The sequence below is a fragment of the Heteronotia binoei genome, chromosome 3 (assembly GCF_032191835.1).
Source record: "Heteronotia binoei isolate CCM8104 ecotype False Entrance Well chromosome 3, APGP_CSIRO_Hbin_v1, whole genome shotgun sequence".
In the NCBI taxonomy this organism is placed as follows: Eukaryota; Metazoa; Chordata; class Lepidosauria; order Squamata; family Gekkonidae; genus Heteronotia; species Heteronotia binoei.
Window position 1 is genome coordinate 138,828,511 of NC_083225.1, and position 24,521 is coordinate 138,853,031.

The window sequence follows — 24,521 nt, forward strand, 5'->3', positions numbered from 1 at the left end:
TGCCATTTTTGGTATGGATCTTTTCCCCCTTAAAGAAAGAAAGAAAGAAAGAAAGAAAGAAAGAAAGAAAGAAAGAAAGAAAGAAAGAAAGAAACTTAAGGGGGGGAATAGAAAAAAGCACTCTACTTTTCATCTGGCCTTTCTCTTCTGAAGGATGTTTCCTGATATGTGGTCAGCTATTAAATCTCTTTACTTGCAGGCGTCACACCACCACATCTGATCCTGTTCTTTGTTCTTATTTCATATTATTAATGCAAATTAGTGCATATGGACACAGATCTGTTTCAGAGCTGAACATCTGACAAACAGGCTTTAAAAAACAGTGCATTTTTTATTATTATTTTGTTTTTAAAGCGTGTAAATGCATTTCTGTTGACAGCAGGAAATACAGACACTTTCTGCTGAACAATTCTGATTCCCAAGTGGAAGCTACAATACAGACAAACCATGAAGGGAAAAGGAGCCATCTCTTTCATGGAAACTACCTGCTGTCATTCAGCCTCACAACACATTTTTGGCAGCAGCTGCTCCACAGGATAAATTGAAGAGATCATTAAAGGGATTTTTCCTTCTCTTTTTCCTTTTTTGACATCTTATTGCTAGTGAGATCAAGTCATCATGAAAGTTTAGTTTACCCTGACAAGATAGCTTTTTCTTCAGGCTATTAACCTGACCACTGGCCTGTGACAGAAGGTTCAGACAAAGTGTAAGAGAAAAATATGGAGGGGGGCAAAAACTTAGAAATTTTAACTCCCCTTTTTATATATCTTCTAAACTAAAATAACACTATGTATTCTGTATCCTCCTGAATGCAATTAATATGCTTTTAAACCAGTCTTTTGTAGATATTTGATATCTGAAGAAATCATACCTTTCACTTCATAGTACCTCAAAGTACTGTTGAGCTGAGATTGGAAAATCTGATGAGAAGATCACTAGGTCAAATGCTGGTAAATTCAGATGTGAAGTTAGTCATGACTGGAAAGGGGAGAGAGAGGCATGTAAACTACTATACTATAAAACATGGATTACTACTCATTGATTAATTAGTATGCTTTGTGCTGATTAAGTTGTAAAAAGTGTGTACCTGAGCCAAATAAAAACCTAGTGCTTGTTAGTAGTGCAGATAACTAATAATGTAACAGTATAATCCTAAACAGAGTTATACCCTTTAAGGTCATTGACTTCAATTGGTTTAGGAAGGGTGCATAATTCTACTGAGGAAGGATTGCATTGTATGTGTAGTATGTTTGTTAGACAGTGCAGTTTTACATGCATGTAAAATATTAACATGTAATCATGGGGTGATGGAACTGACCCTATTTGACCTTCAGGCCCAGTCCCGTCAGCTCCCTCTTGGGTTGCCAACTCCTGGAGGAGGGAGCTATTCTTGTTCCTGCCACTTGGGCGCAGTGCCACCACCTGCTCAATTTAGGGGTTCCTGACTGAGAGGAACAGGACTCCCAATTCCCCTTTCCAGTTCTGAGGCCTGGCCTCAAGGTCCTCTGTTACCCAGCACCTGGATGTCACAGAGACCAAAGTCCTTCCTTGGGAGACCCCTGGAAGACAGGCACCCTTGCCAACTGCGTGCCTTCCTTCTTCCAGGGACTCTCCTCTTACAGTGGCATAGTCTAAGGCAGTTGTGGAACTATGTGGAACAGAGCTTTACTGCCAGCATTCAAAATAGTAAAATGTTTATTTTAAAAAGAGAAAGTTAGAAGCATATTCTTAGCACAGCACATGATCAGCAACCAAAAGATCAAATAAAAGTTGGTTTGAAGCATATCCTTCTGTCCCTGTTTTAAAAAACTTGCCCTAACAGATGTTAAAGCAGAGCAGGCACATCTAAGCTTAGTAAGTTACAAAATCTTCTAATGATACCTCATTGCTTCTTGCTTGCTGCATCCAGCCCGGCCCAGCCACATGGTCAACTATGGCTGCTGACTACTGGCTACTGTCTATTAACTTCCAGCCCCAACTCCAAGGGAAAAGAGAGCCCCCATGCTCTCAGAGCAAGCACTTTTGTTAATTTTCTGATTCCACCCACTTTACATTACTCTCCACCACTTGTTACTTGGCCCACCCAGCTTTAGGCTTCTTTTCCTGTTGTCCCCAGGAAGCCTCTTTTCTGGTAGGCATTTCTGAGAAACCCCATGCATTCTGGGAAATCTCCAGCTCATTCCTGGAGATAATCTTTGGGGCTGGTCTAGACTAATACCCTCCCCACTCTGTCTCCTGCATGGAGGAGAAGGCTTCTTTTCCTGTTGTCCCCAGGAAGCCTCTTTTCTGGTAGGCATTTCTGAGAAACCCCATGCATTCTGGGAAATCTCCAGCTCATTCCTGGAGATAATCTTTGGGGCTGGTCTAGACTAATACCCTCCCCACTCTGTCTCCTGCATGGAGGAGAAGGCTTCTTTTCCTGTTGTCCCCAGGAAGCCTCTTTTCTGGTAGGCATTTCTGAGAAACCCCATGCATTCTGGGAAATCTCCAGCTCATTCCTGGAGATAATCTTTGGGGCTGGTCTAGACTAATACCCTCCCCACTCTGTCTCCTGCATGGAGGAGAAGGGTTCCCATTATCTCTTCAAGGAGCAGCATTAGCATCTCTTAAGAGGTAGCCCAGATGCTGCTATAATGCCAGGGGCTAAATTCCTCTCCTCCACCTTCTTGCTTGTCTCTGAGTTCAGCGACAGACTTTTAAAGCCGGCTTGCCATCTCTCCAGGAGGCAAGACATTTCTCCACACATGGGTGCAAGTTTTTTTTTAATGCCAGCAAAGCAAAATAAGGAAAGTGTCAGTAATTAGATACAATAATTGAATGGCACTGTTGCTAATGTCCAAGGTAATGTCAGATCCTCCTCCTGCAGAAGGAAGCAGTTTGGTGCTTAGAGGGAAAGAAAACCAATGCTCCTCTTTAATTTCACCCCAAAATATATATGCGCTGCACTGCCCAGCATGGAAATATAAACAAAATGGAAGCAACTTGAGTCAGAATATGGATGTCAGCCAGAGACCAGACACATATCTCGGTAGGTGAGACAGAAAAAATGACAAGCTAACAACCCTCCCAAAATGAAATGCATACAGTGAGTTTCCTGAGAAAACCTCCTCTCACCTTGACGTAACCTCATCTGCACCAGGCTGCACCTTGCCTCACCTATTCATTTTAATTAACGCTATTCACACAACCCAATAGCTTCTCCCATCCTTTACTCAAGGGTCATCAAGTAGCCATTAATGCTCATTGTATAAGTCAGGTAACCCAATCATGGGTTTCTCAAGATCATTGTCCATCCATGGGAGAGCCATTAAGCCTTTCCAAAAATATTGTTTTACCCCTAAAAAAACCAGTCAAGGTATTGTTCTTAGAGCAAGCATGCCAGCCTTGCCCCAGGCTACATGTTTCCTATAAAAATAGCATTCAGCTCCAGAATTCTCTCTCTGTGTGTTCTTAGCTCCTACATACATCCCCAATCCCATGTGGACTGCCCTCTCTTCATGAAATGCATGAATTTTGCTGACCTCCACAAACTTCTTAAGGACTGGTAAATATCACCTCTCCAAAATCTATTTCCCTGCTAATCCCTTATCATCCTCTTAGTCAGCTTGTGTTTTGTGTGTGTGTGTTTTTTTATAAAGAACATAAGAGAAGCCTTTCCTGTTGAACTGTAGCCTGATTTATTTGAGAGTTCCCTAAGAGAAAATCCTGGTATATATTCATAGAGATCCCAGTTACCCACCTCTTACTTTGTCTCCTTCTATGTTAATTCTCCCAATTAATTAGGAGACCTCCTTTTTGGGTAACAATGTTATCTGATCCACTGTTTCTCAGCTTCAAGGATGTGATATTGTCTTTAGAACTCTACCTAAATGCCAAGTTGTTGTAATTGAAGTTCCCAAATATAAAGCTAAATCTTATAATCTAAGTTGTTGTTGTTAAATTTATAACCCTCTGTCCCCGTAGACCAGACTCAGAGCAGGTAACATCATTTGTCAAAATATTCAATTCAAACATTCAATACATAATCACAATAAATGCCATAAGATACATAATGAATAGATACTTCTCCTATATAGCTAAAAGGTAGCATAAAATCTCAGGGGGGATAAAGTATAGTTGCCTGATGAGATGGAAAGGAGGAGGGAAGAAAGGGAGAAAGCCAATCTAAGATGGAAACCATCAAGATAGAGCTTGTCTCTGCCCTCAACCAGAACTCTGATTTTGCAGGCCCTGCAGAACTGTAGCAAGTTAATGTTGAAGTAAGTTCATGTTACTATCAATGAATGCATCATTGTAGGTATTCCCCATAAATTAGAATTGTTCCTTATGAAAAAATTGCACTCCTTAAAAACATTAACAGGTTTGCAGACTATATTCTATGTGCAGCCCATTCACTCAACCTTGTTGGAGTAAAGGCAATGTCTACTGTGTCTCAAGTTGTTGACTGTTTTGGCATTTTGCAGGAGCTGTATGTTTTCTTTTCTGGATCTCCACGAAGATGGGGAATTTTAAACACATAGGGCAATCTAGATTTTTCCTGAAAGCTTAATTGTAACTAGATGTTATTCAGAAGTTATTCAGCTTATTTAAGCAATTGAAGTGTTCCCTAATATCACTACTGCGCTTAAGCTGTGCTTGACAATGCCTATCACAAGCTGTGAAACAAAAAGGAATTTCTCAAAATCTTCATTTATAAAGACAAATTTCGGTCTAGTATAACTGAAGTGCTTAAATTCTATATGTATATTTGTGTGTAGAAAGTGACATTGCAAGGAAGCTCTCATAAGACAAAACTGTATATGAATATGTTGCTAGAAAAAAAACAAAAAAGAGTATTTTGTAAAATGTGCTTCATGTAGCATGTATTCTCATAGGTGTCTAAAATAAAATATTATATTATCTGTGGTCTTTGCTACATTTATTTTATCATTCTAAGATGCATCATGCCATTTCCCTAATTTTAATCCCCCATAAATCAGAAACTATAAGGCATAGCCTAGGAAATTTTTATTCACGCAAGTAACTTTGACATGTGAGATAACCCAGTACAAAATTTTTAATTTTGTGCCATGGAACAACCCCAGTGAAGAAGATAACAGTGATTACCCAGATCTTATTGCTAGTGGGAGGGGGGGGTCACTGTATGGCCCATTTTCAAGGGCTCCACCTCACCATCTCATTTTCTGCCATTTGGGCCCTGAGGTCCTTGCAAGGCCCTTTGGCCCTTGTTGGGTGTCACCGTATTGTTGTTGGTTGTGAAGGAGCCCCTATAACAGATCAGGCTTCAGGGCCCCAAAAATGCAGATCCGTTCACTAATAAAGTAACTCTGATATGTTGACCTGGGAAGTTGTCTCTAGGACTGTGTAGGCCACATGAACTTTACCTAAATTTAAGATATCGAGGGGTGAGGAGCAGTCCTGTTCCAGATTCCATTTTATTCAGAGGCAACATTGGCCTCTGCAAGAAACCTGAGCTTTCACAAAAGCCACTCATATTTTCCAACCAACAATTCATCTTGGCTCCCTCTTTGTTGTTATAATGTAATTTCAGAGGGACATTTGAAACTGAGGCATTTAATTTTTCTGGCTTTTTATCCTCAGGTTGTTAATTACCTAGTTGGTGCATTATTTTGATACAGTGGTTTTTCTAAACTGTTGATTTTAAATGTTTTTAGACATTTTAATAAGGCAATTATATGGTGCTCTGAAATTGTTTATAAAGCACAAGATTTAAATCTTAAAATAAATTAGCAAATTTACATATTTCTGTTGTTCACAAAACATTAACACTAAAATATACATAGATATTTGAGCTTGGTTTTAGAGGGCAATACAAGCATGAGGAAAGTATTGATTGTCCATTTTTCCCCTCTTATTCTTATTCATGAAATGTGGCAGCCCTGTCAACAGAGGAAGACTGGTATTTGGGGAATAGCCACTGAGAACATGTGTTTGGCTGCAATCACAAAAACTTAAACAATGCATTTTCAATCCACTTTCAATGTACTCTTCAACTGGATTTTACTGTGTGAACTGGCAAAATCAAGCTGGAAAGTGCATTGCAAATGGATTGAAAGTGCATTATTTAGTGTCCATGATTGCAGCCTTTGTGTGCTATTGTAAACTTCAGTAGCTCTTTTTTGGCATAAACAATTTTATAAGTAACACATGGTAGCAAATCTATATCAGTATCTTACAACTTAAAAAGAAAAATTTATCTACCCCGTATCTTACTTTTCTCCCACCCCTCCCTCCGTTATTTGACCCATGCCAGTTTTATTTACTTTAAAAAAGAAACAAATATTAAAGGTAGCTTTAACTATTAAAAAACCCAAAAGTTATATTCTTCTTTTAAAACTTAATCATTATCAAAAATTGTCCAATGTCCTTTTATTTTCCACTCTTTGTATCTTCTAAACTTCTTCCACTCCATCTTAAAAACTTCCAAATCATAGTATCTTAATATTCTTGTTAATTTGTCCATTTCACTCCATGTCATAACTTTTATAATCCAATCCCATTTCTCTGGTATTTTTTCTTGCTTCCACAACTGCGCATACAATGTCCTAGCGGCTGAGAGCAAGTACCAGATTAAAGTTCTATCTTCTTTTGGAAATGTTTCCATTTGTAGTCCCAACAGAAAAGTCTCTGCAACTTTGTTAAACTCATATCCCAAAATCTTAAAAATCTCTTGCTGAATCATCTGTCAAAACATTTTAGCTCTTTCACAAGTCCACCACATATGGTAGAAAGAACCTTCATGCTTTTTACATTTCCAACATCTCTCTGGCATCTTATTATTCATCTTTGCCAATTTTTTAGGAGTTATATACCATCTATACATCATCTTAAAACAATTTTCTTTAATACTTTGACATGTTGCGAGTTTCATAGAGTTCTTCCACAGATATCCCCAAGATTCCATCTTTATTTCTTTATTTACATTAATTGCCCATTTAATCATTTGAGATTTCACTACTTCATCTTCTGTAGACCATTGTAAAAGTAATTTGTATACTTTTGAAATTAGTTTATCATTGTCTCCAAGCAGAACTTTTTCCATTTCTGTTTGCTCTTTCCTTATTCCTTCAGTTTTAATGTCATTCTCTATCACGCTCTTTATTTGTTGCATTTGAAACCAATCATATTTGTGACTCAATTCTTCAGCAGTTTTCAGTTCTATTTTTCCACTTTGTATTTTTAACAATTGATTATATGACAACCACTTTTCTTCACCTATCTCAGCCGTTATCTTTATTAGAGATAAAGAGAGCTGGTTTGGTGTAGTGGTTAAGTGTGTGGACTCTTATCTGGAAGAACCGGGTTTGATTCCCCACTCCTCCACTTGCACCTGCTGGAATGGCCTTGGGTCAGCCATAGCTCTGGCAGAGGTTGTCCTTGAAAGGGCAGCTGCTGTGAGAGCCCTCTCCAGCCCCACCCACCTCACAGGGTGACTGTTGTGGGGGAGGAAGGTAAAGGAGATTGTGAGCCGCTCTGAGACTCTTCGGAGTGGAGGGCGGGATATAAATCCAATATCCAATATCTTCATCTATTACTTCAGCTGGCACTATCCATAAAGGTCTTCTCTCATCTCCATATTTCTTGTATTTTGTCCATGTATTTAATAAATTGCTTCTTATATAATGGTGAGAGAAAAGACCATCCATCCTCTTTTTTCCATAATACAAATATGTGTGCCAGCCAAATTTATTTCTGTGACCTTCCAACACTAGAAGTTTTTTTGTTTAACAGCGTTATCCATTCTTTCATCCACACTAAGCAAACTGCTTCATGATATAATTTTAAATCTGGTAGTTGAAATCCGCCTCTCTCTTTTGCATCTGACAGAATTTTCATTTTAATCCTTGGCTTCTTCCCAGCCCACACAAATTCTGAAATTTTCCTACGCCATTTATCAAATTGCTTAGCATCCTTCACAATAGGAATAGTTTGAAACAAATACATTATCCTTGGGAGAATATTCATTTTAATTCCAGCTATTCTGTCCAGCAATTACAAATTAAGCTTATTCCATTTTAGCATATCTTCATCCATTTTATGCTATAACTTCTCATAATTATTTTTAAACAGATCAATATTTTTCATTGTTATCTCCACCCCTAGATACTTTACCTTGGAGGTAACTTCACAACCCTTTAGTTTCTGTAATTCTTGTTGTCTATTCATCTGCATATTTTTACACAGAATTTTAAATTTTTCTCTGTTTATAGAAAGTCCTGCCAACTCCCCATATTCTTGTATTTTAGTTAACAGCAAAGGTGTAACTTGTATGGGACTTTCATTTATATACATTATATCATCAGCAAATGCTCTGTATTTGTAAGTACATCCTTTTATTCGTAAACCTTGTATGTGTTTTTCTTCTTGAATCTGCATCAATAAAATTTCAAGAGTCATTATGAACAACAGTGGTGAAAGCGGACAACCTTGTCTAGTACCTTTGCTAATTTTCATTTCTCCTGTAAGATCTGCAATAACATACAACCCTGCCCTTTGTTCGAAGTATATTGCTTTTATCATTCTTATAAAACTTTCTCCCAGCTCCATTTTTCCATTACCGCGAACATAAAGTCCCAGCTTAAATTGTCAAATGCTTTCTCTGCATCTGCAAAGAATAATGCTACTTCTTTTTCTGAATGTCTTTCATAATATTCTACAATATTTACAACAGTCCTAATATTGTCTCTTATTTGTCTTTTGGGAAGAAACCCTGCTTGATCTTCCTTTATAAAATTTATCAAATGTTGTTAAACTTCAGTAGCTCTTGATTAGACTCAAATTTTAGGCTGGAGGATGAAATATTTTCCTGCCACTTGTTAAACTTCGGACATATGTTTATTTTTTTACATAGTCACAAGTAAATTTTTCAGAGATTTCATAGAAACACAAAAATTATGTGCTGAAAACTGAATTTTCTCCTGGCCTATAAAGTAAAGGTAAAGGTAGTCCTCTGTGCAAGCACCAGTTGTGTCCGACTCTGGGGTGACGTCGCGTCATGACGTTTTCACAGCAAACATTTTACGGGGTGGTTTGCTATTGCCTTCCCCAAGCCTGTAAAAGAATAGTCTAATTGTAAAGAAACATATACAGTTGGTAGCTACTTGCACATACTGAATAGTGCTTATGGCATCACTGATGATATGCTAAAATTTGCACATATGTCCCATCTTTCAAGCACTTCGAGTCCAAGACCATATAAAATAAAGCATTGAGAAGTGACTGTCATTATTATGTTTCCTTCTTCTAAGAGCTGAAGAAAGAATGAAATGTAAGGAAAGCAAGTGGAAATGTAGTAAGCAAAGAGGGGCATACAATACTTGTGGCTGGGAAAGAAAGATATCATTAGCACTGAAGGGGGGAAATTCCAGAGTCCTGAGTCATGCTGTCATTTCCTGGCCAGGGAAAGGCCTAGAGCCACAGGATTCTCTGTGGAGATTAAATGTATCCATTCATTGTACAGCAGTCCTTAAAACTGCTTGTAAAATTACTCTGTTGAAATATTACTTATACTGTGTTACTGTCACAGTGTCAGTTTTGTTTTTCTCTCTTTTCAGTTCAGCCAAGTTAGGAAACCCTTAAGTATCTGCTGTCTATTATGTAACAGGTCCAGGGGTAGCACTTAATATCTCCCATGTTGTCTTTTGGCTAAATTTCTCCTGGCCCTTTCATTAGGCAGAATATTTTCATTTTCCATACTTTGCATGTGTGCATTGTCATAATGCAACCAGAACTGGCTGAGCTGAAAAGTGATGCTGTCATTCCTCTGATGGGACTATTATTCCTCTATATATATTGACATGAAGCCTTGGCTAAAATCTCCTTTTGGGGTAGAGAAAATGGCTGGATGATTCTTGGTTACACAGTTTGATCCAGAAGGGTTCATGGCCTAAGGTTTTCTAATGCAGTTCTGTGGGCAACTGTAAGAATTAAATCACAGAACTGATTTCCCACTATCCCAAAGGAAAAATAGATAAAAGAGATGGATCAAGACAACAGCATTCTAAACAGCCTTTGAAGACGCTGCACTTGGAAATTCTGGCCTTAAGATTTTACTTAATCCTCAGCAACCATCTCATGCATGCTCTACATATTTTATAATTTTCCTTTTGAACACCTTTCATACACCAGTTCAGTCATTTCAGAGTTTAGGAGAGGCAACTAGTGAGAGAGTAGAAGGGGTGGGGAAGTGGAAAGCAGTTGTGATGGTGTACCATGACTTCTGGGAAACCCTGGAAGTGACATCAAACCTCTCTAGGAATTGCTGAATCCAAAAGTAATGTCATACCATCACTGATAATGAAATTAACTCACATGATAAATAAAATCTAATGTACTTTCATGAGTCTTACATTTGCCCTATACAAATAGAGGATGTTCTTATGACCTTATGCGCAGAGACTATATTCAGGACTTTTTTGTAACAGGAACTCCTTTGCATATTAAGCCACACACCCCTGATGTAGCAAATCCTCCTGGAGCTTACAGTAGGCCCTGTACTAAGAGCCCTGTAAGCTCTTGGATGATTGGCTACATCAGGGGTGTGTAGCCTAATATGCAAAGGATGAAACCATTCTAGAAACTCCTGACACCTTAAAGGGGGCTTGTGCAATATACTTATTAGAAAGACTACTATATGATTTCTAAACTAATGAAAAACATAGTCAATTAATATTGCATAATTTTAACATACTTCTATGAGATTCAGATATATTTAAACAACCATTAAACAATGTTTTACAAAAATTGTCACAAGAAACTTTCTCATTAGAACACACCCTTCTCCTTTTTGTTGATTTTAAAACAGGGTTTGACATTCTTACTGTCTTAGTGGAAACTAACCACTATTATACTTCCTTTCCTTTTTAGGTGAAGCTATTCTAGAAACTCCTGACACCTTAAAGGAGACTTATACAGAAGAGGACTTATATAGAAGAATATAACAGTCTTTCTAGTAAGTTGTATAAGTCCCCTTTAAGATGTCAGGAGTTTCTAAATTCTAAATATATTCCTAAATTCGTGAAACTACACCACCAATGATGGCATTTTTTGAAAAAGTATTTTTCCTTTCAGCTCTGGAGTGCCAGTGGGCACATGGCAATGGGGGTGGGCAGAAGAGAGGAGGGAATGATGCTGCACCAATGGGGTGATTTCACTTCCCACACAAAACCACAATAACTCTTTCCCTATGACCACCAAGAGGCAATGGGGACAGCAGGCAGAGGGCAGGAAGTCTCCAACCACAACAGGAGATCTTTTAAGTCTGTCTCCACCAGTCCTATGCAGGACAACCATGAATTTATCCAAGGCCTTTTTTAAAAAATACCCTCCATATCATCCCATGATTCATTGCTGTTTAAAGCATGTTTTTTATATTTCTGTTGTAACTACTAATGGCCACATTATCTTAACATGTATTGGGAAAGAAACTATTTTAAGGTGCTTTCTGATGTCCTTTCTGTAGTTTTCATATGATTGCTGTAATAGCTGGTGTGTATGTGGAATGAGTTTGGGAGGTGGGTGCTGCATTATGGTATAGGGCAGGAAGGAGGCATATCATATTACCAAGAAAATGTCCACTACACAGCCAATTTTGTTTTCCCTTTAAAAAAGACACCTGGATTAGGGATGGTCACGAATCAGGGAAATGTCAATTCAAAGTGGTTTGCAGTTCAAACCATGAACTTTCATGAGCTTTTCTGTTTGCTGAACTAGTTCATGGTTTGTGAGTTCAGGAGATGGTAAGAACATAAGAGAAGCCATGTTGGATCAGGCCAATGGCCCATCCAGTCCAACACTCTGTGTCACACAGTGGCCAAAAAAACCCAAGTGCCATCACAAGGTTTACAAGCGGGGCAAGAAGCCCTTCCGCTTTGCCCCTCCCCCCAGCACCAAGAATATAGAACATCACTGCCCCAGAAAGTTCCAATAATATGCTATGGATAATAGCCACTGATGGACCGCTAATCCATATTTTTATCCAATCCCCTCTTGAAGCTGGCTATGCTTGTAGCCGCCACCACCTCCTGTGACAGTGAATTCCACATGTTAATCACCCTTTGGGTGAAGAAGTACTTCCTTTTATCCATTCTAACCTGACTGCTCAGCAATTTCATTGAATGCCCACGAGTTCTCGTATTGTGAAAAAGGGAGAAAAGTACTTCTTTTCTCTGCTTTCTCCATCCCATGCATAATCTTGTAAACTCTATCATGCCACCCCGCAGTCGATGTTTCTCCAAGCTAAAGAGCTCCAAGGATTTAAAACTTTCTTCATAGGGAAAGTGTTCCAAACCTGTAATCATTCTAGTTGCCCTTTTCTGGACTTTTTCCAATGCTATAATATCCTTTCTGAGGTGAGGTGACCAGAAATGTACACAGTATTCCAAATCAGACCACACCATCGATTTATACAGGGGCATTATGATACTGGTTGATTTGTTTTCAATTCCCTTCCCAATAATTCCCAGCATGGCATTGGCCTTTTTATTGCAATTGCACACTCTCTTGAAATTTTCAGTGAGCTATCTACCATGACCCCAAGATCTCTTTGCACTTGGCCACAATGAACCTCATCTGCCACGTTGACGCCCACTCACCCAGCCTCAACAGATCCCTTTGGAGTGCCTCATAATCATCTCTGGTTCTCACCACCCTGAACAATTTAGTGTCATCTGCAAACTTAGCCAATTCACTGCTTACTCCCAACTCCAGATCATTAATGAACAAGTTAAAGAGCATAGGACCCAGTACTGAGCCCTGTGGCACCCCACTGCTTACTGTCTTCCACTGCGAAGATTGCCCATTTATACTCACTCTCTGTTTCAAATTAATTAGCCAGTTTTTGATACACAAGAGGACTTGTCCTTTTACTCCATGACTCTCGAGCTTACTAAGGAGCCTTTGATGAGGAACTTTATCAAAAGCTTTCTGGAAGTCAAGGTAAACAACATGTTTGTTCACCCCCTCAAAGAACTATAACAGGTTAGTGATGCAAGATTTTCCTTTACAGAACCCATGCTGAGTCTTCCTCAATAACTTGTGCTCATCAATGTGCCTGCTCATTCTGTCCTTGATAATGGTTTCTACTAACTTTCCCGGTATTGAAGTCATACTGACTGGCCTGTAGTTTCCCGGATCTCCTCTGGAACCCTTTTTAAAGATGAGGGTGACATTTGCTACCTTCCAGTCCTCAGGAATGGAGGCAGATTTCAATGAAAAATTACATATTTTTGTCAGGAGATCCACAAGTTCAACTTTGAGTTCTTTCAGAACTCTTGGATGTATGCCATCTGGACCTGGTGACTTATTAGTTTTTAATTCATCTATCAGTTGTAGGACCTCCTCTCTTGTCACCTCAATCTGACTCAGGTCTTTTAATACCCTTTCCAAAATTAGTGGTTCTGGAGTGGGCAAACACTTCTCATCTTCCACAGTGAAGATGGAGGCAAAAAATTATTCAGCTTCTCAGCCATTTCCCTATCCTCCTTCAGTAATCCTTTTACCCCTGGGTCATCCAAGGGCCCCACTGCCTCCCTGGCTGGTTTCCTGCTTCTAATATATTTGAAGAAAATTTTATTGTTGGTCTTTATGTTTTTTGCAATATGCTTCTCATAGTCCCTTTTTGCCTGCCTGATCACAGTCTTGCATTTGATTTGCCACAGCCTGTGTTCCCTTTTATTAATCTCACTTGGACTAGCTTTCCACCGCTTAAAGGAATCCTTCTTACCTTTTACAGCTTCCATAACTTTGTTTGTTAACCATGCAGGCCTTTTCTTATACCTGTTTGTGCCTTTCCTAACTTGTGGTATATATTTTATCTGAGCATACAGCTGAGTCATATTTGAGCATACAGCTTGGGGGGGGGAGGTGGGCTGGGGGGGTAGGTGGGCTCCCTCTTGGGTATCCTGCCCCCCCCCAGGGAAAGTGTATGCGCAATACATAGCCTCTCCTCTCCCGGTGTAGTGAACGCCGCGTGGTCACTGTCCGGCTATGCCTGGCAGATGGTCACTGCAATGGCCTCTCCTGCATTACTGCATCTGTGGCAACACCTTCCCGCTGGTCCCCCCCGTTTCTCACAGAGTTTGCCACGTCATGGTGCGACCGAATGTCCGGCGGTATAACCGGATGGGCAGGCTGGGCTCACCAACCTCGCCAGCCAAGAGAAGGAAAACTCTAACATCAAACCCGGGCAGATAGAGCTCGTTAATGTAACACCTACCACCTGGAGGACTCGCTGCCGGCGTCCCGGCTTACTGGGCCATGGCAGATAACTCCAAGGTGAAAGGGTGGAGCCAGTACCGCGCACACTGTGCTTCACCTAAAAATTCCTCTGCGCAGGCCTGAAGGGTATATCCACATCCACAACCCACAACACACCAAGTCCTGCAGCGATGGGCAAGGGGCGAAACAGCAGGTGGAAGATGCCACTGGAAGCCGCAGTCCCGATCCTGCCTGTAGGCGGTTCAGGGTATTGGTCGCCTGATGCTGACCCGGAGACGAAAGCATTTTTCGGCAGCACCCTGAACGACCAAGCAGCCTTATCTAGGGACAGCACTGCTTGCTCCACACGGAGAGGGGCCTAGAAAAGGTGGCCTAAACAAAGCTCGTCTCCCCCACCCCAGTTGGCTAGCCGCGGTCAATGGGCATCCTTACTTGCTGTCAAAAAATAACAACAAAGAAAAGGCATGCACCTGCCTCACAAAGTGTGCAAAAACTAAAGCTTGCGTGTTGGAACATCAGAACCATGCTTGACACAGTAGACAGTGGTCGCCCTGAACGACGCTCTGCTCTAGTTGCCCACGAACTTCTCAGGTTGAATATTGACATAGCAGCTCTCAGTGAGGTCCTTTTCCCTGAGGAAGGTAGTCTTGAAGAACATGGTGCCGGCTATACCCTCTACTGGTCGGGTAAGTCAAAGGCTGAGAGCCGCCTTTCTGGCGTTGGCTTCATGGTCAGGAACTCCATTGCCTTCAAACTCGAAAACCTGCCAACAGGTCACTCAGATCGCATCATGTCCATGCGCCTCCCACTTCAAAACAAGCAGCATGCAACACTCTTCAGTGTGCATGCCCCAACCCTTCAAGCAGATCCTGCAGAAAAGAACAAGTTCTATGCTGATCTACGCAACCTCGTACGGAAGACCCCTACAGAGGACAAGGTGATCATCCTTGGCAACTTCAATGCCAGAGTAGGTAAAGACTCGGAAGCCTGGAAAGGAGTACTTGGCAAACACGGCATTGGCAACTGCAATGATAACGGGCGCCTCCTGCTAGAATTCTGCACGGAGCACCAGCTCACCATCACCAACACTATCTTTCAGCAGAACAGCCTGAAGACAACCTGGATGCACCCACGGTCCAAGCACTGGCACCTTATCGACTACATTCTGGTGCGCCAGAGAGACCTTCGAGATGTCTTTCACACCCGAGTAATGCCCAGTGCGGAATGTCATACGGATCATCATCTTGTACGCTGCAATCTCCGTCTTCACTTTAAACCCACACCCAGGAGAGGAGGTATCCCTCGGAGGAAGCTTCAGGTTGGCAGCCTTCAGTCAGCCAAAGTTAAAGCTCCCTTCCAGGCAAAACTCCAGTCAAGAATTGAGGACCCCAGTTGCCCCACAGACCCTTCTCCAGAAGCACTCTGGGAACACCTAAAAACTACCATCCTGTTGATCTCTGAAGAAGTCCTCGGGTTCTCCACAAGGAAGAACAAGGACTGGTTTGACGAGAACAATCAAGAGATCCAAGAATTACTAGCGAAAAAGACATCTGCCTACCAAGCACATCTTGCTCAGACCTCCTGTCCCGGGAAAAAAGCAATCTTTCGCGCTGCATGTAGCAACCTCCAGCGCAAGCTTCGAGACATTCAGAACGAGTGGTGGACCAAGCTTGCAGAGAGAACCCAGCTGTGTGCAGACACTGGTGATTTAAGAGGGTTCTACGAAGCCCTGAAGGCAGTATATGGCCCATCATATCAGGCTCAGAGTCCCTTGCATGGTGCAGACGGCCAAGTGCTCCTCACAGACAAGGCATCCATACTGAACCAGTGGTCGGAGTATTTTCAGGTTCTCTTCAGTGCCAACCGCGTAGTTCAAGATTCAGCAATCCACCTCACCCCACTTCAACCAGTGAAAACAGAGTTGGATGAGATCCCCACCCTAGAAGAGACTGTTAAAGCCATCAAGCAACTGAAAAGTGGCAAGGCAGCGGGAGTTGATGGAATCCCACCAGAGATCTGGAAGCATGGGGGCACAGTACTACATAGCGCACTTCACAAAGTACTTGTCACTTGCTGGGAACAAGGCAAACTACCACAGGACTTTCGCGATGCAATCATCATCACTCTACACAAGAACAAAAGGGAAAAGTCAGACTGCTCCAACTACCGGGGGATAACCCTGCTCTCCATCGCAGGCAAAATCCTTGCCAGAATACTCCTGAACAGACTGGTGCCCACCATTGCAGAAGAACTCCTCCCAGAGAGCCAGTGCGGCTTCAGAGCTAACAGGAGCACCACCGACATGGTATTTGTTCTCAGGCAGCTCCAAGAGAAATGCAGGGAACAGAACAAGGGTCTATATGTGACTTTTGTCGACCTTACCAAAGCTTTCGATACCATTAGCAGGAAAGGACTGTGGCAAATCTTGGAACGCTTAGGATGTCCCCCAAGGTTCCTCAGCATGATCATCCAGCTACATGAAGACCAGCGAGGCCAAGTCAGACACTGCAATGACCTCTCGGAGCCCTTCCCAATAGGCACAGGTGTAAAGCAAGGCTGCGTTCTCGCGCTAACTCTCTTTACGATCTTCTTTAGCATGATGCTTCAAAGAGCCGCAGTAGATCTAGATGATGACGATGGTTTCTACATCCGCTATGGCACCGATGGCAGCCTGTTCAACCTGAGGCAACTAAAGGCTCACTCCAAGACAATGGAAAAACTTATCCGAGAGCTACTGTTTGCTGATGATGCTGCACTCGTCTCCCACTCGGTATCAGCTCTGCAGCATATGACGTCCTGCTTTGCAGAGGCTGCCAAGCTATTCGGCCTAGAAGTTAGTCTGAAGAAGACAGAAGTTCTCCACCAGCCTGCACCCCAGGAAGATTATCACCCTCCCTACATCACTGTGGGTGAATCAGTTCTGAAGACAGTCCAGCAGTTCAGCTACCTGGGGTGCATCATCTCCTCAGATGCCAAGATCGACAAGGAGATTGACAACAGGCTGGCAAAGGCAAACCGTGCACAAAAGAGTGTGGAGCAAAAAAGGCACAAAGATCAATGTTTACAAAGTGGTTGTGATGACAACCCTCATCTACGGCTCCGAATCATGGGTTTTATACCGTCATCACCTGCGACTCCTTGAGCGCTTTCATCAGCGCTGCCTTCGCACCATCCTCAACATCCACTGGAGTGACTTTGTGACCAACACTGAAGTCCTCAAGAGGGCGGAGGTTTCAAGCATCGAGGCACTGCTGTTGAAGACGCAGCTGCGCTGGGCAGGGCATATTTCTAGGATGGAAAACCACCGCCTTCCCAAGATTACTCTGTATGGCGAACTTTCCACCGGCCTTCAAAATAGAGGGGCACCAAAGAAGAGGTACAAGGACTCCTTGAAGAAATCCCTTGGCACCTGTCGCATCAACCATCACCAGTGATCTGACCTAGCCTCAGATCGCAAAGCGTGGAGGCACACCATCCACCAGGCTGTCTTTTCCTTTGAGAACGCACGCATAGCTGGTCTTGAGGACAAAAGGAGATTGAGGAAGAATCGCACTGCTACAGCACCAACCCCAAATCAGACTTTTCCCTGCAGCCACTGTGGCCGGATCTGCCTGTCCCGCACTGGTTTTGTCAGCCACCAGCAAGCCTGCAGCAGACGTGGACTACTGCACCTTTCTTAAATCTTCGTTCGCGAAGTCAAGCCGAGAGAGAGACAGCTGAGTCATGGTGTGCTGTATATATACAATGCGCTCCCATAGAGTAGAATGGGAACTTCATGATTGGCTGCCGGAGCTGCCAATTAAGCTATGGACAACTACTATTGGTGTTTCTATGGCTCTCCACAAGCCCACCCCCAGCATTGCCTAGGAATTGATTGAATTGGTACCAGGCTGTCTGGCCAGCAAACTGCTTTAGCAAATCACCCGAAACTCCATGGGAAAAAATGCAGTTCATTGTTGGTTTGGGAATGGTGTAACCAAACAAACCGGTTCAAAATGAACTACAAACTAGCCTGGTTCATGTAAAAATTCTTTTTTTTCTTAAAATAAATATTTTTATTGACAAACAAACAACATAACATATAAACTACTGAAACAACACCACATACTTAAACAACTAACATCTAAAGGAACGTTCGAATAAATTTTGCTACATACATCTTACTCTATCAATTCTATTCCCAAATGTTTTGCCCACAGCTTTGGTTCATGTAAAAATTCAGTTGGTTTGGAGTTTGTGCCAATCCCTAGTCTGGATCAGATAGTGAAAGCAATGGTTGTTGTTTTATAAAAAAGGAAACATGTCCTTATAAAAAAGGGGGGGGGAGTAAACTCCACAACTGTACATCCCTGTGGTTTGCATTTAGAACAGCAAGCAGACAATACAGAGCAAATGATCCCGTGGAGCATCCATGGATGTTCTGCACTATAGTCCTCTTCTGTCTTGGACTCTATATAAAGTTGTATGGACATACTACTAAAGGATCTTGGGTAAAACTGGACACAGGAAAATTGAGAAGGAGAGCCAAAAGCATGTTCTCAAATGATCATACATGCAGCACAGATTGAGGATTCTGCAGTAGAACCCCAGAAGAATGCCATGTTTGTCCCTAAGCAATGGAGTTAGTGAGTTTTCCCCTTAAGTCAGCTGTGAAGAAACTGGTTATTTGTTAGAAGAACAGGGTTGAATAGTAGGCTAAGTGGTGATCACAGATCATCCACAACTGTATTTAGACCACCAAAACCAGAAGGTTAGCTAGAAAGATTTCCTGGAGACACATATGACTTTGAGTAAGTCATGTAATTATTTACCATGAATAAAGTGGCAACAATGATTCTTCAGCCCGGATGGGATGTTGAGACAGTAGGTGAATTAAAACTGGTATAGCACTTCTGTTTCAAAAGAAAAGGGTCCTGTGCAGATGTAGTCTAGAAAATAAACATAATAATCCAGGATTTTATGTTCTGACTAGCACAAGCACCACCTGTGATGGCAAATTGCTACAACACCATTTCTAGACAGTTTTATACATGGTAAATAGAATCATTTAGAGTAATGGCATATGTACCTCACTCTCTTAAGATTTCCAAAACTATACTGCTTTTTGTGCCATTTCATATAAGCAAGAGCTGTGAACAAACATAAATAAATTTTACAATATGTGAATGATGATCTTATGAGTATCTTTTGTTAGCTGCAGCCACTAATCTGGCACCCATCATCATTTTCCAGAGGTACATATCCAGCCAAAAAAGCATTTGAAAACAAAAAAAGCATTTGAAAACATCCACCTGCACCTTCAGACGTTGTGAACTCCCATCTATGAAAGAATGATGTGAGAAACAGGCCTGAGCAGTAGTGAAAGTTTCCAAATACTATTTTTAAATGCTGTCACATTCTAGCAACCTCAGCTGACCCAGAGTTTTGGCAAACCCTGCTTATGCCTACACTTTAATCCTGCCCGAAATAACTGTGGTATTTACTGTAGACTGCAAGTCTACCAGAGGAATCAGATGAGGGTTTCGTTCTAACAACACAACTATTAAAAGTAAGAATGCAACACAGGCAGTGAAATCTTTCGTGTCAGCCACCTCCGGGATCTTTGTAATCGGAATGTTTTCCTACCACAATTGCCAGCTAAACTTTTTTCTCATATTATTGGACAGACAGAAAACATAACGATAAACTTTTCTCACAGTATCCAGCTCTATTCAAACCCCTCCATAACATTGTGGCTAGCCATGATCTCTGCCACAATCAAAATATGTTGGGTTAAATCATCCAATACCACAGCATTTCCCAAGTAAGAGAGCCATGTGTGTTTGTGTTTAATTAGAGGAAAACAACAATAATGTCCTAGAAATGTCCTAAATTGTAATCTGTGCTTTACTAAATCTGTAAGCATATTTGCTAGATATGATATCCTAATGCTTTTTTCAAACAGCAGAACTGAATAGCAGCCCTGGAACCATTTAAACCTAACAGCAGCCATTTAAACCTAACAGCTGACCATGGAAAGGATAGGGCAGAAAACTGGAGGGCAAGATAAAGATTCTCTGGTTTGGTACAGCCAGGAATCTTTACCTTAAGTAGCAGAGTGCTAACCACACAGGGAAGCTATCAAATTTACAAAATTACACAGAACCAAATATTATTAAAAGGAACTAAATTCAAAAAATGTAGGTGAGAGATAGAAATAGATTGTCTATTATAGCTAAGTGGATGCTGCTAGATGCTGGACACATGTCTAACCTCCATGATGCAAGATGGAGAGACACCTTCTTTGTGCGTGGGTGAGAGGAAGCGTGTGATCATCAGAGAGGAAATTGCTCCCTAAGAACTGTCTACTCATTAAAGGGGACAGAGACAGAAAAGTAAACAGGAAGGAAGCCCATAGTGTACCCATCTGTCTAGCTCTTTCCTGCCCCCAGTCACCTGGCTGGCTGGGAGGGGGGGGGGCAGGAAGCCCCACTCCAACAGCCTCCATGTGCCTTCAAACCTCAGAAGGCTTAAGAAGACCCTGGGAACAGTTTGCTTGTAGAAAGGTGTGTGTGTCTTCAAATCTTTGAGCCAAGCTGAATGAGGGCAGAGTGAGCCTGCAGAACAACCTGCCTATTGGAAGGGTAGGAAAGGAGTCCAGAACCTCAGTTTGTTTTACAGTCCTTTAAGAAGCCTTTTGCACACTAAAATAGTAAACTCTGGTTTCCTTGTGTTAATCTGACAAACTGGGTTGAGTATAGAGCAGTCAACAACTCCCATGATGAGTAAATTGCTCCAGTGAGACCACAAAGTGTATGCTTCCAAACTGTATTTATTTTGGCTGCTGTGAGTGTGAGTGTGTGTGTGTGTGTGAGAGAGAGAGAGAGTGGAAGTACAGCCAGCTGCTGGGTGATGACGAAATGAGGACTGTATTCAGGGGAACTGCACTGCTGTATTTTTATTTATTTTAGGGAATGGGAAGTCTTTTGGCTCTACCCCTAAAGCCCCCAGGTAATTTTTGAGTTAGACTTGGCAGGAAGGAGTGAGGGTTTAAAAAAAGATGTTCCAGGCCTCTTGCCTACAACAGCTAAATTATGCTGGGTGGAATATGTATCATGTTGTATCTTTAATCTTTAGGGCAGAAGAAAAATGGAAGTCTCCAACTATAAACATAAAAAACAATAATTGTCCAAATGTGTGTCTAGGATAGGCCAAGAGCAAAAGAAAGGCATTATCATAACAAAATCCCCAAGCAAACATTCATTGTATTCAAATAGAATCAGGGCTTTTTTTGAGCAGGAACACACAGGAACACTGTTCCGGCTGGCTTGGTGTCAGGGGGTGTGGCCTAATGTGCAAATGAGTCCCTGCTGGGCTTTTTTTTACAAAAAAAGCCCTGAATAGAATGGTTTTCTTTGCTCACAAAGTCTATTGCAGAAGTGTCAAACTGCTGCTGGCCACCCTTAGTCCATTTGGGGAGTGGAATATAAATTTGATAAATAAATTTGTTAGGAGAGCTAGATCTGCTCTGCCATAAATGTCACTTTGTTGAGCCAGGTTGTGTGTGTCATAAAATGTAATGCCAGGCACCAGAGATATAAACTTTGTAAAAGACCCAGGCGAATCCAATTAATGAAATTATTTTTACTGGAAATACAAACATGCTTAAAACATTTGACACTCTTATAGTATTTTCTTAAAGTATCTCCCTAATCTCCCTATCTCCCCACCCTTCCACTTCTACCACCTAAGAATGGCTTCAGCAGTTTACTGTCAGCCTTAGCAGTGCTTCTGCTCTGCAGCATCTCCTGACCCCAGGCATCACCTGAGGGGAACCTCCATATTCAGAGTAGGCTTCCCAACCCCCCCCCCGGCAGGGGACCCCCGAGTTTGCAGCCTCCTGCCCTGCTCTCCAAAAATCCGGAAGTGGGGGGGGAGAACATGCGTGTAGGCATCATGTAGTTGTAGAGCTTCTGCAGGTTTAGAAACCTGCAAACTGATCAATATGTAAAATGTGTGCCTTTAAGGCTGCGCAGGAAACAGGAAGGGCTTCATTGGAAAGGGTCAGTAATAGTTTCCATGGAGAACGGCCCCTCCCTTTCTTTTGCTTTTGTTTTCACAGCAAGTAAAGTTCTGCAGGAAGAAGATCTAGTAAGTATTTGTGTGTGAGAGAGAGGGAGGGGACAGGGGATTCCTTGGTTTGGAGGCCCTCCCCCCCTTAAAAAAGCGTGGGGGGGAGGGAAATGTCTATTGGGCACTCTATTATTCCCTATGAAGAATGATTCCCACAGGGAATAATGGGGAATTGATCCGCGGGTATTGGGGGTTCTGGGGGGGCTATTTTTTGAGGTAGAGGCACCAAATTTTTAGTATAGCATCTAGTATAGCCTATCCCCAAAATACCCCCCAAGTTTCAAAATGATTGGACCAGAGGGTGCAATTCTATGAGCCCCAAAAGATGGTGCCCCTATCCTTAATTATTTCCTATGGAAGAAAGGCATTTAAAAAGGCGTGCTGTCCCTTTAAATGTGATGGCCAGAACTCCCTTGGAGTTCAATTATGCTTGTCACACCCTTGCTCCTGGCTCCACTCCCAATGTCTCCTGGCTCCACACCCAAAGTCTCCTGGCTCCGCCCCCAAAGTCCCCAGATTTTTCTTTAATTGGATTTGGCAACCCTAATTCAGAGACATAAAGCAGTCATTCCACTCTGCACCTTATCCCAGAACACAGGTTCTATTGCTAGGGACTACCATTCTACTCTGGGGCTGTCAGCCCAGTCCCAGAGCACTGCTAGAAACAGTCCTAGGGTGTAAAGCCTCTGAATCCCAGAACCAGGAGGCAACATCAGTGGAAGGCCTTGGAGTTTCCGCCCTGTTGTTGACCATCCAGAAGAACTGGTTGGGCACTGTGTGAAACAGGACACTGGACTAGATTGCCTGTTGGTCTGATCCAGCAGGGCTCTTCTTATGTGTTTATGTTCCTAAAGTAAAAAGGTAAAGGTAGTCCCCTGTGCAAGCACCAGTCATTTCCAACTCTTGGATGATGTCGCATCACAACAATTTCATGGCCGACTTTTTTACAGGGTGGTTTGCCATTTCCTTCCCCAGTCATCTACACTTTCCCCCCAGCAAGCTGGGTATTCATTTTATCAAAGGATGGAAGGCTGAGTCAACCTGGAACCGGCTACCTGAACCCAGCTTCTACTGGGATCGAACTCAGGTCGTAAGCAGGGAGCTCAGACTGCAGTACGGCAGCTTTACCACTCTGAGCCACGGGGCTGCTACATGTTCTTAAGGATGTCCAGTTTTCCAGTGTGCAAACTAACCCAAAGAAAGAGGTGGAAGACACAGTATGCACCACTTTTTCTTTGGTTCCTGAGGATCAGATGCAGAAATTGCTGAACATGTCTGCCAATCATGTTAAGGAGGTACAGAGTCAGGCAAGGAACATATTGCTCTTCATGGATACCAGTTAGTTCTTCTCCTAAGAAACCAACAGTCATCAGCAGCATCCCCAGGACCAATAAGAAAGCACCAGCAATCATGGAACAAGGTTAATGGAAGTTTGCACATAACACCTATGCAGAGTGAGCCCTTTTGTTTCACCTCCCCTTTTACAGGCAGTGTGAATTCATGGCAAGAAGAGCACAGCATAGAGTGCTGTTCTACTTTCCCTCCTTCAGGCTGAGCAGAACCTTGAGGAGAAGAGTCATGCAGACTCTATCATTATCTGTCAGGCATATTGAGGGACATATTTTCCCTCCCTGCCCTAGCACAAAGCAAAGTTGGGTAGTGAAATGATAATGCCCTCATACCTGGCACAATGTCCTTTTCCCAGCAACTCATATGCTTCTCCTCTTCCTAATCAGCATCTACATCCCCTGCACAGCCTCCAACCAGCAAGGAATAAATCTGGTTTAAAGCCTCATGCAGGGTCTAAATAGCTAACTTCAATAGTTTACAGGATCAAAAATGATCATTCTTAAAAACCCATATTTAAAGCAACAGAAAACACACGTAAACATTCTCAACAAACTTGCCAGCTTTCTTCCATTTATTTCTGGCTGTCTTTTATAAAAAAAAGAAAAAGAAAATTAGAACATCATGCAAGCAGCAGATTTTAATATAAACCCACAAATGTTTACAAATCAGTTTGGTTTAATCTGGAACCAAAATCACTAACAGACATTAGTCCCAATTGCACAGTTCTTGGAGAAATCAGTGCTCTCCTTTGGTGTTCTGCAGATCTAACCTACTGAATATTATACTCTGTTCACAATTTAAGTTTAAACACATAGCATAAC